General features: G+C 39.4%; 1 long non-coding RNA gene across 1 annotated transcript; it reads right to left on the reverse strand.

Annotated features, from left to right (window-relative positions):
* Nucleotides 1-264: 264 nt before the first annotated feature.
* On the reverse strand, nucleotides 265-1,196 carry LOC114464698 (uncharacterized). Its single transcript, XR_003674251.1, has 3 exons — nucleotides 1,081-1,196; nucleotides 589-819; nucleotides 265-491 (listed from the first exon to the last, which is right to left on the reverse strand). It is a non-coding gene; the product is annotated as an uncharacterized LOC114464698 (long non-coding RNA).
* Nucleotides 1,197-14,501: the final 13,305 nt, after the last annotated feature.

Consider the following 14,501-nt stretch of genomic DNA (forward strand, 5'->3'; position numbering starts at 1 on the left):
AACTCCAAGACTGCTTCTATGTTGGATGAATGAAACGGTGAACTTTGACCTACACCTGTGGACGTGGTATCTACGACCTCGTCTAAGTGAAACCTATTTTGTAAATCCAACGGATCTGTAATGCTACTTAATTGGTCATCAGAAGCTAAACACTCATTTTCGTTTTCATCCATATCTAAAGAAAAATTCTATACATAGGATGTTGTTAATCGTTTATTTGTACGCTATGAAACAAAAAAACATTCTGCAGCTGGTTAGATAACATTATTGCTGTTTGTCACAGACATTTTTGAAGACTGAAATCAGATCTCCGACGACGGTACAAAGCGTTTGCAGAGGTATGGGGTATTGCACTTGATGTTGTTGTTGTGCGCGATTTCTTACTCTGCGTTGTTGACGCAATCCATTCGTCGCCTGAGACTGGTTTTGATCCACGGCTTCCGTTGTCTGTGGTGGTTTCTGGGGGTTCTCGTTCACCCTTTCGTTGGCTTCTGTAAATATAGAAAAAAAAGAAAGGTCACACGATATTGTCAAATGTATACCATAACACATTACTGTTATTAACACACAATTATTATTATAACATACCGTTAAACAAGCTTTTGACTACGGTTGATCTTTTCTGGCGGATCTTGCGTTGGCGCGGGGGTCTCACAGGTGCTCTTTGGAGCTGAAGCAATGCATCACGTCGCGGTGTAGTATGTCTCGGGCTGGATGGTTGTTCTCTGGGTTTTGGAGTTGATGTCGCAATTGGGTGGATTTCAGCTTGCGTGACGTTGCGTCTTGGTGCGGGCAAAGTTTGTGGCTTCACGTTGATTGCTGTAATAAAAAAAAATTAAAAAATTTAAAAAGAAAAAAAAAATTAAAAAAAAAAAAAAAATTAAAAAAAAAAAATTTAAAAAACTTTAAAAAAAAAATGTAAAAAAAATTAAAAAATGTAAAAAAAAAAAAATTAAAAAAATTGAAAAAAATTATAAATTAAAAAAATAAATAAATAAATAAATTAAAAAAAATGTAAATATTTTCTAGCCACACCAAATTCATAATAAAACAATTTACCATGCATTTCTGCACGTATACCTTTCTTCCTTTTCAAACGGTTCAGAGAAGAACCTGCTTTAGATCGGGGTTGAGATGGATCAATTTGCAGCGAAGGCTCCAAATTTCCGAAGAAAACTGCGGGGTTTTGATTGTTGATAGTAATAGAACGTGTGGCCAATTCAGTTTCCTCAATCTCAGTTATTGCATCGTTTAGACTGTTGTCAGAAACTTCATGTAATATTTCAGCCCGAGCGGCCAAATCTGTGAAAACATATAAACGAATTATAAACAAAAATACGTATCATTCATGCTTACTGAAAACAATTTAAAAAAGAAAAATAACATATATTTACCAATATCCGTCTGCGTTAGTTGAATATTTTGTAACTCTTCTGGTGTGACTTAAAACGAGAAGTGAATAGTTTTAAACATGTTAACAAACAAAAAACATTAATAATAATTACTACTTACCTTTATAGATGTGTTTGTCTCGTGTCTGCGCTCTGGCTTTTTAAAAAGAATGACACTTTGAGAATGTGAAACCGCAGTTTTGTAATGCAAATGTTTAAAATTTTGCAAACACATTACCTGCCATTCTAGTTCTGTTTCAATCTGACCTCGGTGGTTTGCGATGTGATGGTCGTCTCTCTCTCTCTCTCTCTCGTTAGCAGTGGTGCTCCCAATGTCATTTCATGCTTGTATTTATCCTAAAGGCTGACCATAGTGTGTGTGCGTGTGTGTGTGTGTGTGTGTGTGTGTGTGTGTGTGTGCGTGTGTGTGTGTGTGTGTGCGTGCGTGCGTGCGTGCGTGCGTGCGTGCGTGCGTGTGTGTGTGTGTGTGTCCAAAGGTTGTACGTTCAAGGCACACTAATGTGCATAGAGGGACAACGGGTTGGAGTTCACCGTCAAGCCAGTGTGTGTGTGTGTGTGTGTGTGTGTGTGTGTGTGTCCAAAGGTTGTATGTTCAAGCCACACTAATGTGCATAGAGGGACAACGGGTTGTGGCTTTTGCTTTTTTTGTTCTTCATTATTTTTTATGTTTCTAGGGTTAGTTAGTTTTAATACACCCCAGTCATTTGACGACAAATCAGCCGCAGACATTTGCGTGGTTTCATAAACATTCTTCTGATACAGACAGAGTTCACCCGTCTCATACTTGAATACGTACCCCCATCATCATAACTTTCAAGTGACCACTCTTGATGCAAAGGAAATGGAGGTGGTGTCTGAATTCTTTTCAAAAACACCAAAGACTTTTCATGCTGACCGGCAATACGTTTTGATTCTTGTAGAATTGTAATAACAGTTTCACTAATGTTACCTTTAGACATGGTCAAGCCAGTGTGTGTGTGTGTGTGTGTGTGTGTGTGTGTGTCCAAAGGTTGTATGTTCAAGCCACACTAATGCATAGAGTGCATAGAGTGCATAGAGACGAGCAAAGTAGGTCAGGTTTTTTTTTTTTTTTTTTTTCATTTTGGCGGGTGCAATAAGGCGGGACTTCCGGTTTGGGAAGGCGGGACTTCCGGTTTGGGGGCGGGACAAAGGGCGTGACGTCACACCTGTCAAAAGTTTGAGTGTTTGTATGTACTATCTCTCTCTCATATGTTTATTACTTTTTTTTTTTTTTTATCTCAGAAGGTTAGAATAATACTTAAGAGCGATACAAAAAAAAAAAGAAAAAAAAAATTCTCGAAATGTTGTGTGTTGTTTGTGTAGGCCAACTGAAAAGTATGAACATGAAAAGTATGAGCATGTAGAGCACTCAATACATTGTCGGGGCTGCTTTTGCCTGAATTACTGCAGCAATGAGGCATTGAGTCGATCAGTCTGTGGCACTGCTCAGGTGTTATGAGAGCCCAGGTTGCTCTGATAGTGGCCTTCAGCTCTTCTGCATTGTTGGGTCTGGCATCTCACATCTTCCTCATCACAATAGCCCATAGATTTTTTATGGGGTTAAGGTCAGGCGAGTTTGCTGGGCAATTAAGAACAGGGATACCATGGTCCTTAAACCAGGTACTGGTAGCTTTGGCACTGTGTGCAGGTGGCAAGTCCTGTTGGAAATGAAATCTGCATCTACAGAAAGTTGGTCAGCAGCAGGAAGCATGAAGTGCTCTAAAACTTCCTGGTAGATGACTGCATTGACCTTGGACCTAAGGAAAACAGTGGACCAACACCAGCACATGACATGGCACCCCAAACCATCACTGACTGTGGAAACTTTACACTCGACCTCAAGCAACGTGGATTCTGTGCCTCTCCTCTCTTCCTCCAGACTCTGAGACCTTGATTTCCAAAGGACATGCAAACTGTACTTTCATCAGAGAAAATAACTTTGGACCACTCTGCAGCTGTCCAGTCCTTTTTGTCTTTAGCCCAGGCGAGACACTTCTGACGCTGTACCTTGTTCAAGAGTGACTTGACACAAGGAAGCTGAAACCCACGTCTTGCATATGTCTGTGCGTGGTGGTTCTTGAAGTACTGACTCCAGCTGCAGTCCACTCTTTATGAATCTCCCCCACATTTTTGAATGGGTTTTGTTTCACAATCCTCTCCAGGGCGTGGTTATCCCTATTGCTTGTACACTTTTTCCACCACATCTTTTCCTTTCCTTCGCCTCTCTATTAATGTGCTTTGACACAGAGCTCTGTGAACAGCCAGCCTCTTTAGCGATGACCTTTTGTGTCATGCCCTCCTTGTGCAAGGTGTCAATGGTGGTCTTTTAGACAACTGTCAGCAGTCTTCCCCATGATTGTGTAGCCTACAGAACTAGACTGAGAGACCGTTTAAAGGCCTTTGCAGGTGCACCAGGTGTCTTCAATATTGAACTTCTCTACAATATTTTCATTTTCTGAGATACCCAATTTGGAGTTTTCATTAGTTGTCAGTTATAATCATCAACATTAGAACCCATCACAGCACAGAGACTGCCTTAGTGAAAGTAACCAATGATCTCCTCTTAGCCTCAGACAGAGGGTTGGTCTCAGCTCTGGTGCTCTTAGATCTCAGTGCAGCCTTCGATACAGTGGATCATCATCTACTGCTGCAGAGACTGGAAAGCGTTTTTGGGATTAAAGAAACAGTGCTGGGTTGGTTTAAATCCTACCTATCAGACAAAACCCACTTTGTTCATGTTAATAATCCCTCCTCAGCGCACGCCAGAGTTAATCATGGAGTTCCACAAGGTTCAGTTCTGGGACCAATACTCTTTACATTATGTATGCTTTCAGTAGGTAACATTATCAGAGAACGTAATATAAATTTCCATTGCTATGCAGATAATACACAGCTTTATCTCTCAATGAAATCTGATAAAACTCATCAGTTATTAAAACCACAGTCCTGTCTTAAAGACATCACATCCTGGATGAGTCACAACTTTCTCCTTCTTAACCAGTATAAAACCGAAGTGATTTTATTTGGTGCAATACACCTTAGAGATAAATTATCACACCAAATAGTGTCTCTGGATGGCATTACTCTGTTACCCAGCACCACAGTAAAAAAACTTAGGCGTTGTCTTTGATACTGACTTATCCTTTAATTCTCATATTAAACAAATCACAAGGACAGCCTTCTTCCACCTCCGTAATATCTCTAAAATCAGGAATATCTTGGTCCAGAGTGATGCTGAAAAATTAATCCATGCATTTGTTACATCTAGACCAGATTACTGTATCTCCCTATTGTCAGGATGTTCTAGTAACTCACTAAAAAGTCTCCAGTTAATTCAGAATGCTGCAGCTAGAAGACTAACAGGTACTAACAGGAGAGAGCATATTTCTCCAGTATTGGCTTCCCTTCTTTGGCTTCCTGTAAAATCTAGAATAGAGTTTAAAATCATCCTGTTAGCATACAAAGCTCTACATGATCAAGCTCTTGTGTATCTTAAAGACATGTTAGTGCCCTATTGTCCGGGCAGAACACTCCGCTCTCAGTCTGCTGGTCTCCTGGAAGTTCCTAAAGTATCTAGAAGTTAGAACAGGAGGCAGATCATTCAGCTACCAAGCACCTCGCCTTTGGAACTAGCTCCCAGTCTTAATACGGGAGGCTGCTACTCTCTCCACCTTTAAAAATAAAACCTACTTATTTGCTATTAACCTAAACATTAGGAAAAAAGCTCTAAACCTAAAAATAGGAACTAAGAACAAAGATTATATAGTAGAACACCGACATTATATTCAAACACGATCCACCATCTACACATACAGTAGCTCTAATGGGCTGCAATGGGATGAATGTCAAGGCAGACACAGTTGTGCTGTGTCTGCCTGGACTTCTGTTCCTTGTTGCATAACCCATCATACTGCTCACACTGCTTCACACCATTTACACTGATATCCACCCCATATATATATATATATATATATATATATATATATTTTTTTTTTTTTATTTTTTTTTTTTATTTTATTTTTCTGTAGTCTGTGCCTTCTCCTCGTCCTCCGCCCCCTTTTCAGTTTCAGGTGTCTTGATGCTGGAGATGGCGGTTCCTGATCGATGACTCACTCAGCTGTGTTTTTTTATTTTTTTTAATTTATTTTTATGTTTTATTTAGTGTTTTGTGGCTGCAGCAGACATTTATCATGCTTTTTTTCCTTATTATTCTGTTTTGATTTTGTTTTTAACTGTTTTGAACAAAATGTGTTAGCATTTGAAAAATGTGCTGTAAAAGTTTAGTGTTTGACAAGTGGTGAACTCATGACTGAGAAAAGAGTTCATGAAATTTGATGACTGTGGTCAGTGAATGCATTTTGTGTGAAAGCAATGAAAAGTGATTTACAGTTTAGTCCACATGGACTTCTGTTTTGTGGACTGTGTTAACAATTTTGAACATGTGACTTGCGACAGTTTTGACCAATGCTTGTTAGCATTCGGACAAAAAACTGTAATGTAGCATGACTTAAGCTCTGAAGAGCACAAACACACACGATTAACTCTCCTTCAAAACAACACCAGATGTTGATCTTCTCACAATTGTGATTTTTTTTCCCAAGCAAACCACTAAAGGTAATTTATTATTTATTTATAGTCATTTACAGGATGGCCTCAATGATAAAAAAAATAATAAAAATATATAATGCTGGGTGAGAGCAGGCGGCTTATTGCAATGTGTGTTTGGTGAGCTTCCGTCTCATGAAGCAAATGAACTAAATCATTCGACTGAAGAGCGATAACACAGCTGACATTTCAAAATGAAACGCTCACCTGACAACATCTGGACAATCACATTAGTGAGAGAAATTAGAACTAAATGGGTTCACGTACATCATTTTACACAATGACAAGTAAAGATACATGTGGCCTTGGATGTAACAGCATACATAGGGACTTTTAGAGGACACAATAAATGTAGAATACATTTTACAAGTCCATTGCCACATCTTATGCTCACTGTCATGCAAACATCATTGGGTAATGGTTTATTACAAGCAAGCAAACTAACAAACAGGAATGAATGAGTGATTTTTAAGCAGTGTGTCGTGGCTTAGTAATTCACAGTGACAGAACGTGTCACATATATATATATATATATATATATATATATATATATATATATATATATATATATATATATATATATGGGCAAATATTAGTCCAAAATAACTGGTGGCTGTTGGCATCATAAAATATATAGTCTATTATGATGCATATTGTTTGATGTGTACTTTTTTTTTCTTTTTTAAATATATGAAGGTTTTTTTTGTCGATTCTGTACATTAGAACCCTGCATTTGGTTACATATTTGGCCAACATTATTTGGTTCCAAATTATATGCAAATTAAGTATTATTAAACAATGCATAAAAAATGTACTTAGAATTTTTCTGGCAGATACAGAGTTTCAAAAAAATGCATTGATGGCAAGAAGAGTGCTGACTAAACCACTGATCTGCTTCCCTTCATATGCTGCTTGATTAAGCACATCACAACGCTGTGGTGGAATATCTGAACCTTCATTTTCCATAATGTTATATGTGTATATTGCATATGTAATGAGTCAATTTCCAGGAAACTTTAAGCAGCTTGTGCAACCTCTAAAACATCTCCTTTTCTTACAAATGTCTTCCTAAATCATCTTCTGGATGCCAAAACATAATGCAGGGCTCTGAACAAGGTTATCTGAAATTTTATTTTTTACCATGCTTTGATGGACCACCTTAATATACTGTATCGTTAGGAAAATGACAAAGCTCAAAGTCAATTTGTTCATGATTTTTAATCAACTGTAATATATTTAAATATAACTCAACTGTTGTAGGACATAATGAAAATGATAATTTTATAATTATCTATCATGATTGCATCATCCAGAATGTCTGCTTTCAAACTCACGATAACACCAGGATACAGTCTAGTGATTATAAAGAAGTTCAGAAGGAGACCTTTTTACAGTATCCTAGAGTGTTTTGTAACCACTTGCTATATTTATGATGTGCTTCATGTTACACTTAGCAGCATCCTTTGAAAAATGCCCCTCTTCTTAGGTGTTTGTAGCTCGAACCATTTTCAGTATTCCCTCTGCTCCTGATTCTGGGACTGGGAGCTACTCAGTATTCTTCCATTATACTTCATGCTTTGAGAAGTAAAGTGAAACGCTGCCATCCGTCATCCCTCCGGCAAACACAGTATTTAATCAGCTAAAGGTGCTTGCAACATGCAACTCATAACACCATTAAAGTTAACTTCTGAAAGTAGTAAGAATCATCCCACTAGAAATCATGATCATAAGCACACACACACACACACGTGTAGACACAATGTAATTTGGAAGTGGACATACAATATATTTAATAATAAAAAGAGACCTAAACTTCAGGCTATTCTTAAAGTAAATCTTGCAAACATAGGCAACCCCCAAAAATTGTACTTCAAGAAGTTGGAAGGAATATGGTGCCCAAAATAATATACAAAATAGCTCCAAAAAAAACCACACAAAACAACAATAAAATGACAGAAAATGTTGTCAACAAAATAACTCAAAATACACACACAAAAAAAATTACAAAACAAAATTACTCTAGACACACAAAATACCTATATAAAATTACTGAATGAAAATTTAGATAATTATAGAAAAGCATACAAAATGACAACAAAAATGCCCAAAGGGGCTGAAAAAAACACAAAATAACTCTAATAACTGCAACACAATTTCAGAATATGACTCCAAAACCACAAAAAAATGACAACAAAAATGCCGCAAATGACAGAAAAAAACACAAAATCAATTAAAAAATCAAACTGACTAAAGAAACTGAAAAGTTTATAATACAATTACAATATAATTGTCTAAAGGAATTAAATGAATATGCTTGATTCCAAATGCTAGGTTTGAGACCACCAGGATAAACATTAGACCACATGGTTTACTTGAATCATTAAACCAGCTATAGAAGAAGAAATGATAAATAAATCATGATTATGGTTATTATAGCTCACTGGCAGCACATAAGCTAACATCTAATTCATAATTCCATCAGTATAAACTGAGCAAACTGCGTACAGACAAATCACATTCCCACATGAGTATTTTTCTTAAAACGAATGAAGTTATTCCATTGGGAGACTCCCACAAAGGCTGACAGACAGCTTGGCTCTTTCAAATTAGCTCTGAGCATTAAATATTTTCACAATTAAATCAGTCTCTGATGACTGTAATTCATTTAAAGGATGTGGTCCAAGCTTCAATTATTTTACTTTCTGGGACAGATGGTGGGGTTTTCATTTTACCCTTTGAATAAATTCCATCAATTAAGTACAGACGAATGTAAACTAGATATTGTACTCCCTCAACTGCTGAAAAAATTTCATTAAAACATTAGTCAATAAAATCTCAAATCAATATAATTTCTTAGCATTTCATTTAGTGCCCACCAAGTGGTTTAAAATGGTATTAATGTAGTATATAATAAATCAATGAAGTGATTGGAAAGACACAAATCTAATTATCATTAAAGTGTTTGTTCCACTAATTATTTAAATGCAAAGAAAATGGTTTTCTTTTTTTTTAATTTATTCATATAAAACCACTGAAAAAGCACAATGGTGCTGTTACTTGCAAGATTTCAACCATGAGCAAGTTATTGACTAAATACATTAACCTACTACCCTTATGGAGAGTTACTTAAGAAACCCAGGCTTTTCTGCTTGTACTTTTGTACAAGTGGCAGGAAAGCAAAGCCAGCTTCAACCTGCAAAGTAAAGCAAAAATACAATTATTCAAAGCCCATCAATGTTGCAGCTGAAAATTAATAATCCACACACAACGTTAAACCTGGAAGCGCCAAATTTTCTTGCGCTGATTGTTTTTATTGTCATCACCCTTGCCTTTACCAAGTTAAGCACAATTAAAATACAACTAAATAAATAAATAAAACCAGTCCAAACAAGAACACTCAGAGTGCAAACTTTCATCAATTTCCAAATCTTTAGGTTATTTACATAACCCAGATTCTATGAGTAATATGAGTGCGATGTCTTACTATGGGATGCACTCCCATCTGCAGCCCTCGGGAGCATTTTTCTCAATCTGTCAATCCTGATTGGCTTGTGAAACGTGTCCATCCACCAGGGACACTGCCACCTCCTATAAGAGGAGGAGACGGACGGGCACACCTCATTCAAAATAAGCACCTCTTCTCACTCGCCTAAGCAAGAAGGGTTGTCTAGTGTGAGATCTCACTCATTACTCACAGAACCAAGGTTATGTAAATAACCTAAAGTTCCATTTCATACTATTTTATGATGTGGTAGCTCTCGTATTGCAGACATGCTTATCGAGCGAAGACCAGTCCGCAGGGCAGAGATCTGTACACATTAGGACAGTAAAATTGCTTGTGCCACGCACAGAGTGGAGACGTCCAACTTGCCGCCACACAATTGTCCTGAACAGACACTCCCCCGAACAAAGCCCAGGATATGGAGAGAGTATGCGCGTAGACTTTCAGGCGACCACATACCTTGACTTGTATAAGCCAAAGCAATAACCTCCACAACCCATTGTGACAGGCATTGCTTAGTAACAGGCTTCACCTTACGGGGATTAGCTCAGGAGATGAACAGCTGATCGCTCCTCCTGAGGCTTCTTATTATGTCCCTGTAAGTGCGTACACAGCATATGAGGCCGCTCCTCACCTTGTGAGGCAGAAAAAGCCAACAGGTCAGTAGGAGAGCATGAGCCCACCACCTTTGGCACAAAGGCCGGGTTCTGCTTCAAAATTATCCTCACATCACCCCAGGTGAGCTGAGTACATGACAGGCCAGTAACAAAACAACCTTCAGAGAGGCAAACTTTAAGCCCGTCTCTCCCAGCGCTTTGAAAAGAGGACGTTTAAATCCCTCCAGAACCACAACCAAATCTCACAGTGGTACCAGTGGTCTGGACACGGGGAGGAGCCTGCGCGCTCCCTTCATAAACTGGCAGATCAGTGGGTGCTGGCTCACCGGTTTTTCCCCAAAGCCTACATGACAGGCAGAAATCGCTGCCAAATACACTTTCACACTGGAAAAGTCTTTGCGCTTGTCAAACGGCCCCCCGCCTGCGACAGCAGGTCTCTGCTGTGGGAGCTGCCAGGGACGAGCACACAGCAACTGGTAAATCTCCGCCAGCCAGTGCACAAAGTACCAAAGTGGAACCACAAGGATCAGTGTATGGTTGTCCTCCCTCACTCTGGACAGAGTGGGGGTATCAGGGCCAAAGGTAGGAATGCGTAAAGCATCACACGCGGCCAACTGTGCGCTAGTGCGTTTACGCCAAGGGGAGCATTCATGATGCACAGGGAGAAAAACATTGCGCACTGCGCATTTTGCCCCATGGCAAATTGTGCCAAAAGCAGCCAATCGTCCAGATACACGTCCTTGAGGTCGACAGATGTAAACCAATGACCCTGTCACACCAGACACAATAGGGAGGCATGATTGAGCAATCTGAACTTGTATTTCCTGAGGTATCTGTTTAGAGCACGTATCCTCCGTCATCTTCTCCGCAATCCAGCACAAGGCCATCCTCCTTGTGTGGGGAGAGAGCAGCCAGGTCGAGCCGGGAGCCTCCGCTGGGACCATGTGCTGCCGTGTTGTCCATGAGGATGCCCTTCTCTTCTCTCGCTGTGGCGGGGACGCCGTAAGGATGAAGGAAGGGGTCCTGCTCAGACAGGCTTGCCTGATGCGCTAGCCTCCTGCGGAGGTTCATGGTACGCTGCACAGTGCCGACATGAGCGGGAGACTTTTACAGCAGGCCAGGCATGTTCCGGCCTCAGGCAATTCAAGCAGACCAGGTGTATATCTATGCTGGAGATATTATTTCAGCATTGGCAGAGGCAAGCCTCAGAACCTCCTGGCTTGTCGGTGAGAGGGTGCCTTGGCCTCCATTTCTCTGCTGACGCAGGCAGGGAGAACAGGTGGATGTCTCAATGTTATCACGTGGTGGCTAGCAGGTGTGCTAGCCTGGATGCAAGCCAACGTGGGCCGGAGTGTTGAAGGACGTCTGGCACAGCGTTGGGCTCGAGACGACAGCTGTTGGGCTGGCGTCTTGAAGCTCAAATACCATGGTGTGGCATCGAGTGTGGAGACCGGCCGTCCACTGGAGTGTGGACATCCGCAAGGAGGACCAACGTGCACTGGACTGCCGGAGGCGTCGAGGGCAGCGCTGGACTCGAGAAGACATCTGATGTGCTGGCGTCTGGAAGCTCTGGATCGTGGTGTGGTGTCGAGCGTGAAGCTGGGCAGTCCACTGCCCACAAGGTGGGCCAACGTCCGGAGGTTCGAGACCGTGGAGTGGTGTTGAACAAGGACAGCACTGACCAAGAGGAGGCATGGTAAGTGCTGGCTTCTTTTTGACCTGGTGTGGTCCACAAAGCAAGTGCATCCGTTCTATCAGCGCCCATTGACGGAGGCTCGAAAAAGTTCTGTCTGTGGACAGTTAAGCTGGTCGAAGACGTGAGATATGCTTGAGAGTGAGAAGAGGTGTTTGAATGAGGTGTGCCCGTCAGCCGCCTGTCTGCAATACGGGAGCTACCACATCCCATAGTGAGACTAAATAAAAGTTATTCTTAAACTTTGTCATCCTCCAAATTTTATTTCTTGATAAAGATCAGAAATGGTCCCCATATTTTTTCAAATGTTTCCTGTTTCCCTTTCATTAATTGGTAATTTTCTCTAAAGAGAAAGTCATTAAAATTTGTCTTATTCACTATATAATATCTGGACTGTGATTTTTTTTTCCAAAACAATGCAATTGCCGTTTTGGCATGTAGAAGACACATCAGTATTCGTTCGATTTCAGTAAAAACATACAAAAAACACAATTGCAGTGAAAAAAAAATTCCTTCCAAAATACAAAAATGTGATTGTTTGTAATCTGAGTGACAATATTAACTTTCAAGCCAGTATTAAGAATAATGACCAATGTGAGCATTAATACAGGAAAGAATAGAGGGTTTTGTGTTTTAGGAGATATTTTTAGTATCAATCTGTCATTTTGGGAATTTCTGCTGGTTTTGTGTGTATTTTAGGAGTCATATGTTTTTGTGTTTTCTTGTGTGCATTTTGTTTATTGTCAATCTTTTTGTTTATGGAGTTTTTCTGTATTCATTGTGTTGCATGCAATAGTTTCTTTAGTGTCATTTTGTATATGTGTCATTGTTTTGTGAGTTTAGGTGGTTGTTTTGTGTCTATGTCTTTTTGTGTATTATGAGTCTTGTTTGTGTATTTTTGGAATCTTTTTGTGTTTTTGTTGTTGCTTTGTGTATTTTTGTTGACATTCTGTGCATTTTGCCATTGTTTTGTGTGTTTTTGGAGTTATTTTGTGCATTACTTCTAATTCTTTGAATTACAATTTTTGGTGGATTTGTCTTGGGGGCCACACAGAATTAGTCCGAGGGCCGCATTGGGCCCCCGGGCCGCCAGTTGCCCATGTCTAGGATAAGCTCAAAATCCGTTAAGTAGTTTTTTGTAATCCTGCAAATGGACAGACAAACAAATACAAGCTGCGGTGAAGTTATTACCTTCTTGACGGAGGTAATGAAAAATATTGTTCTCCATGTTGTAAACCATTCTTTGTGTTTGAATATATGATGTTCGAGTAGGATAATGTGATAGTTCCCTTCCTCAATTACCTGCTTTATACCAGTGTGTTTACACCAGGTGCATTTATCCACATTTGCACTAAAGAGGCTTTTTATTTTTTAGCTGTAATGGTGCTTCACCTTGGGTTTACCAAGTTATAAAGCTTCAGAAACAAAAGTAATGTGGAGTCTCATGGAAATGGTTTACTTCAGAGTAAAAGTGTAACAATGTTTTGAGCTCTCTCTCTGTAATTTCAGATATTAGTAGATGTAAGCAAGGTTGTAATCTTATTCAACGCTGTGGAGCAAGGTGAAGTTTATTCGTGAATGCTAAATTCTCACACAGGTGCAATGAAATAGATTTAATTAATTCTTTAAAAATTATAATTATACCAACAAGTGGGCCCCTGCTGGGTTTGCACCTGTACTGAAACGAAGCCTTAGCTCTTAACAGATTATCAACTACTGCACATATTTTAACTACAGTGGCATATTCAGGTTGTTCAAAAATAGTTTTATTATTACTGAAGTTACTCACTAATCCAATTTAGTGTATATTTAAAGTACTTATTTAAACACTTGCACCACATCAAGAAAAAAAGCTTTTTCCTGACAGGATTAAAGTCAGTTTAAATGTGTCTTTTCAAGGGACAAACTTCAACCATTATGGTTCAAAAACTTAATCTAATGATTAAATGTGAACAACAAAGTGGTGATTAAGCATGTGATGAGGTTGACCATCTGTTTTCTCTGTCTGCCAAAACACTGTTTGCAGGTGAAGCTGCTTGTTAGGCACCTTGCGAATTCTGTCGGACCAGACAGGAAAGTCCCCTCTAACCTTTTTCTCTCCCCAGGTCCTGGACCAGGTTGCCGCACACACGGAGGATATGATTTATATCAACTGGTATCCTACATACCATTCCTTTTTTCATGCAGTTTGTGGTGGTTTCAGCTCGTAATAACCGGCTTAGCTAAGTTTCGTTTTGCGGCATTACGGTCCAAGTACTATCCAAATCACACCTCTCTTTTCAAGTCTGCAAAACACAAGTGTGACAAATAAAATTAATGAAACACGTACAGTAAGGAAATTGGGTAAATATACGTATGAGCCAATACATGGTGGCAAATTCTATAAACCCTAATTCAGAGACGACGCCAGACAAAATTCAATGGTGGGGCATTAAGTTTAAAAACACTGCAGCAAACAGCTGACGAAAGCCTATTAATGTATGTAGGCATATAACTTTTTTGTGAGAGAGTGGGTCCACAAACTTACCAAACGGCTCCATGATGATTATCATTTGGTCTTTGCCAGGTAGTGTCTATTCTTTAATTATTTTATGTGTTAAGATGCTAGCAGCTAGCAGTAACGGCTATAATGTAAACAAACATGCAAAACA

The sequence above is a fragment of the Gouania willdenowi genome, chromosome 6 (assembly GCF_900634775.1).
Source record: "Gouania willdenowi chromosome 6, fGouWil2.1, whole genome shotgun sequence".
Lineage (NCBI taxonomy): Eukaryota > Metazoa > Chordata > Actinopteri > Blenniiformes > Gobiesocidae > Gouania > Gouania willdenowi.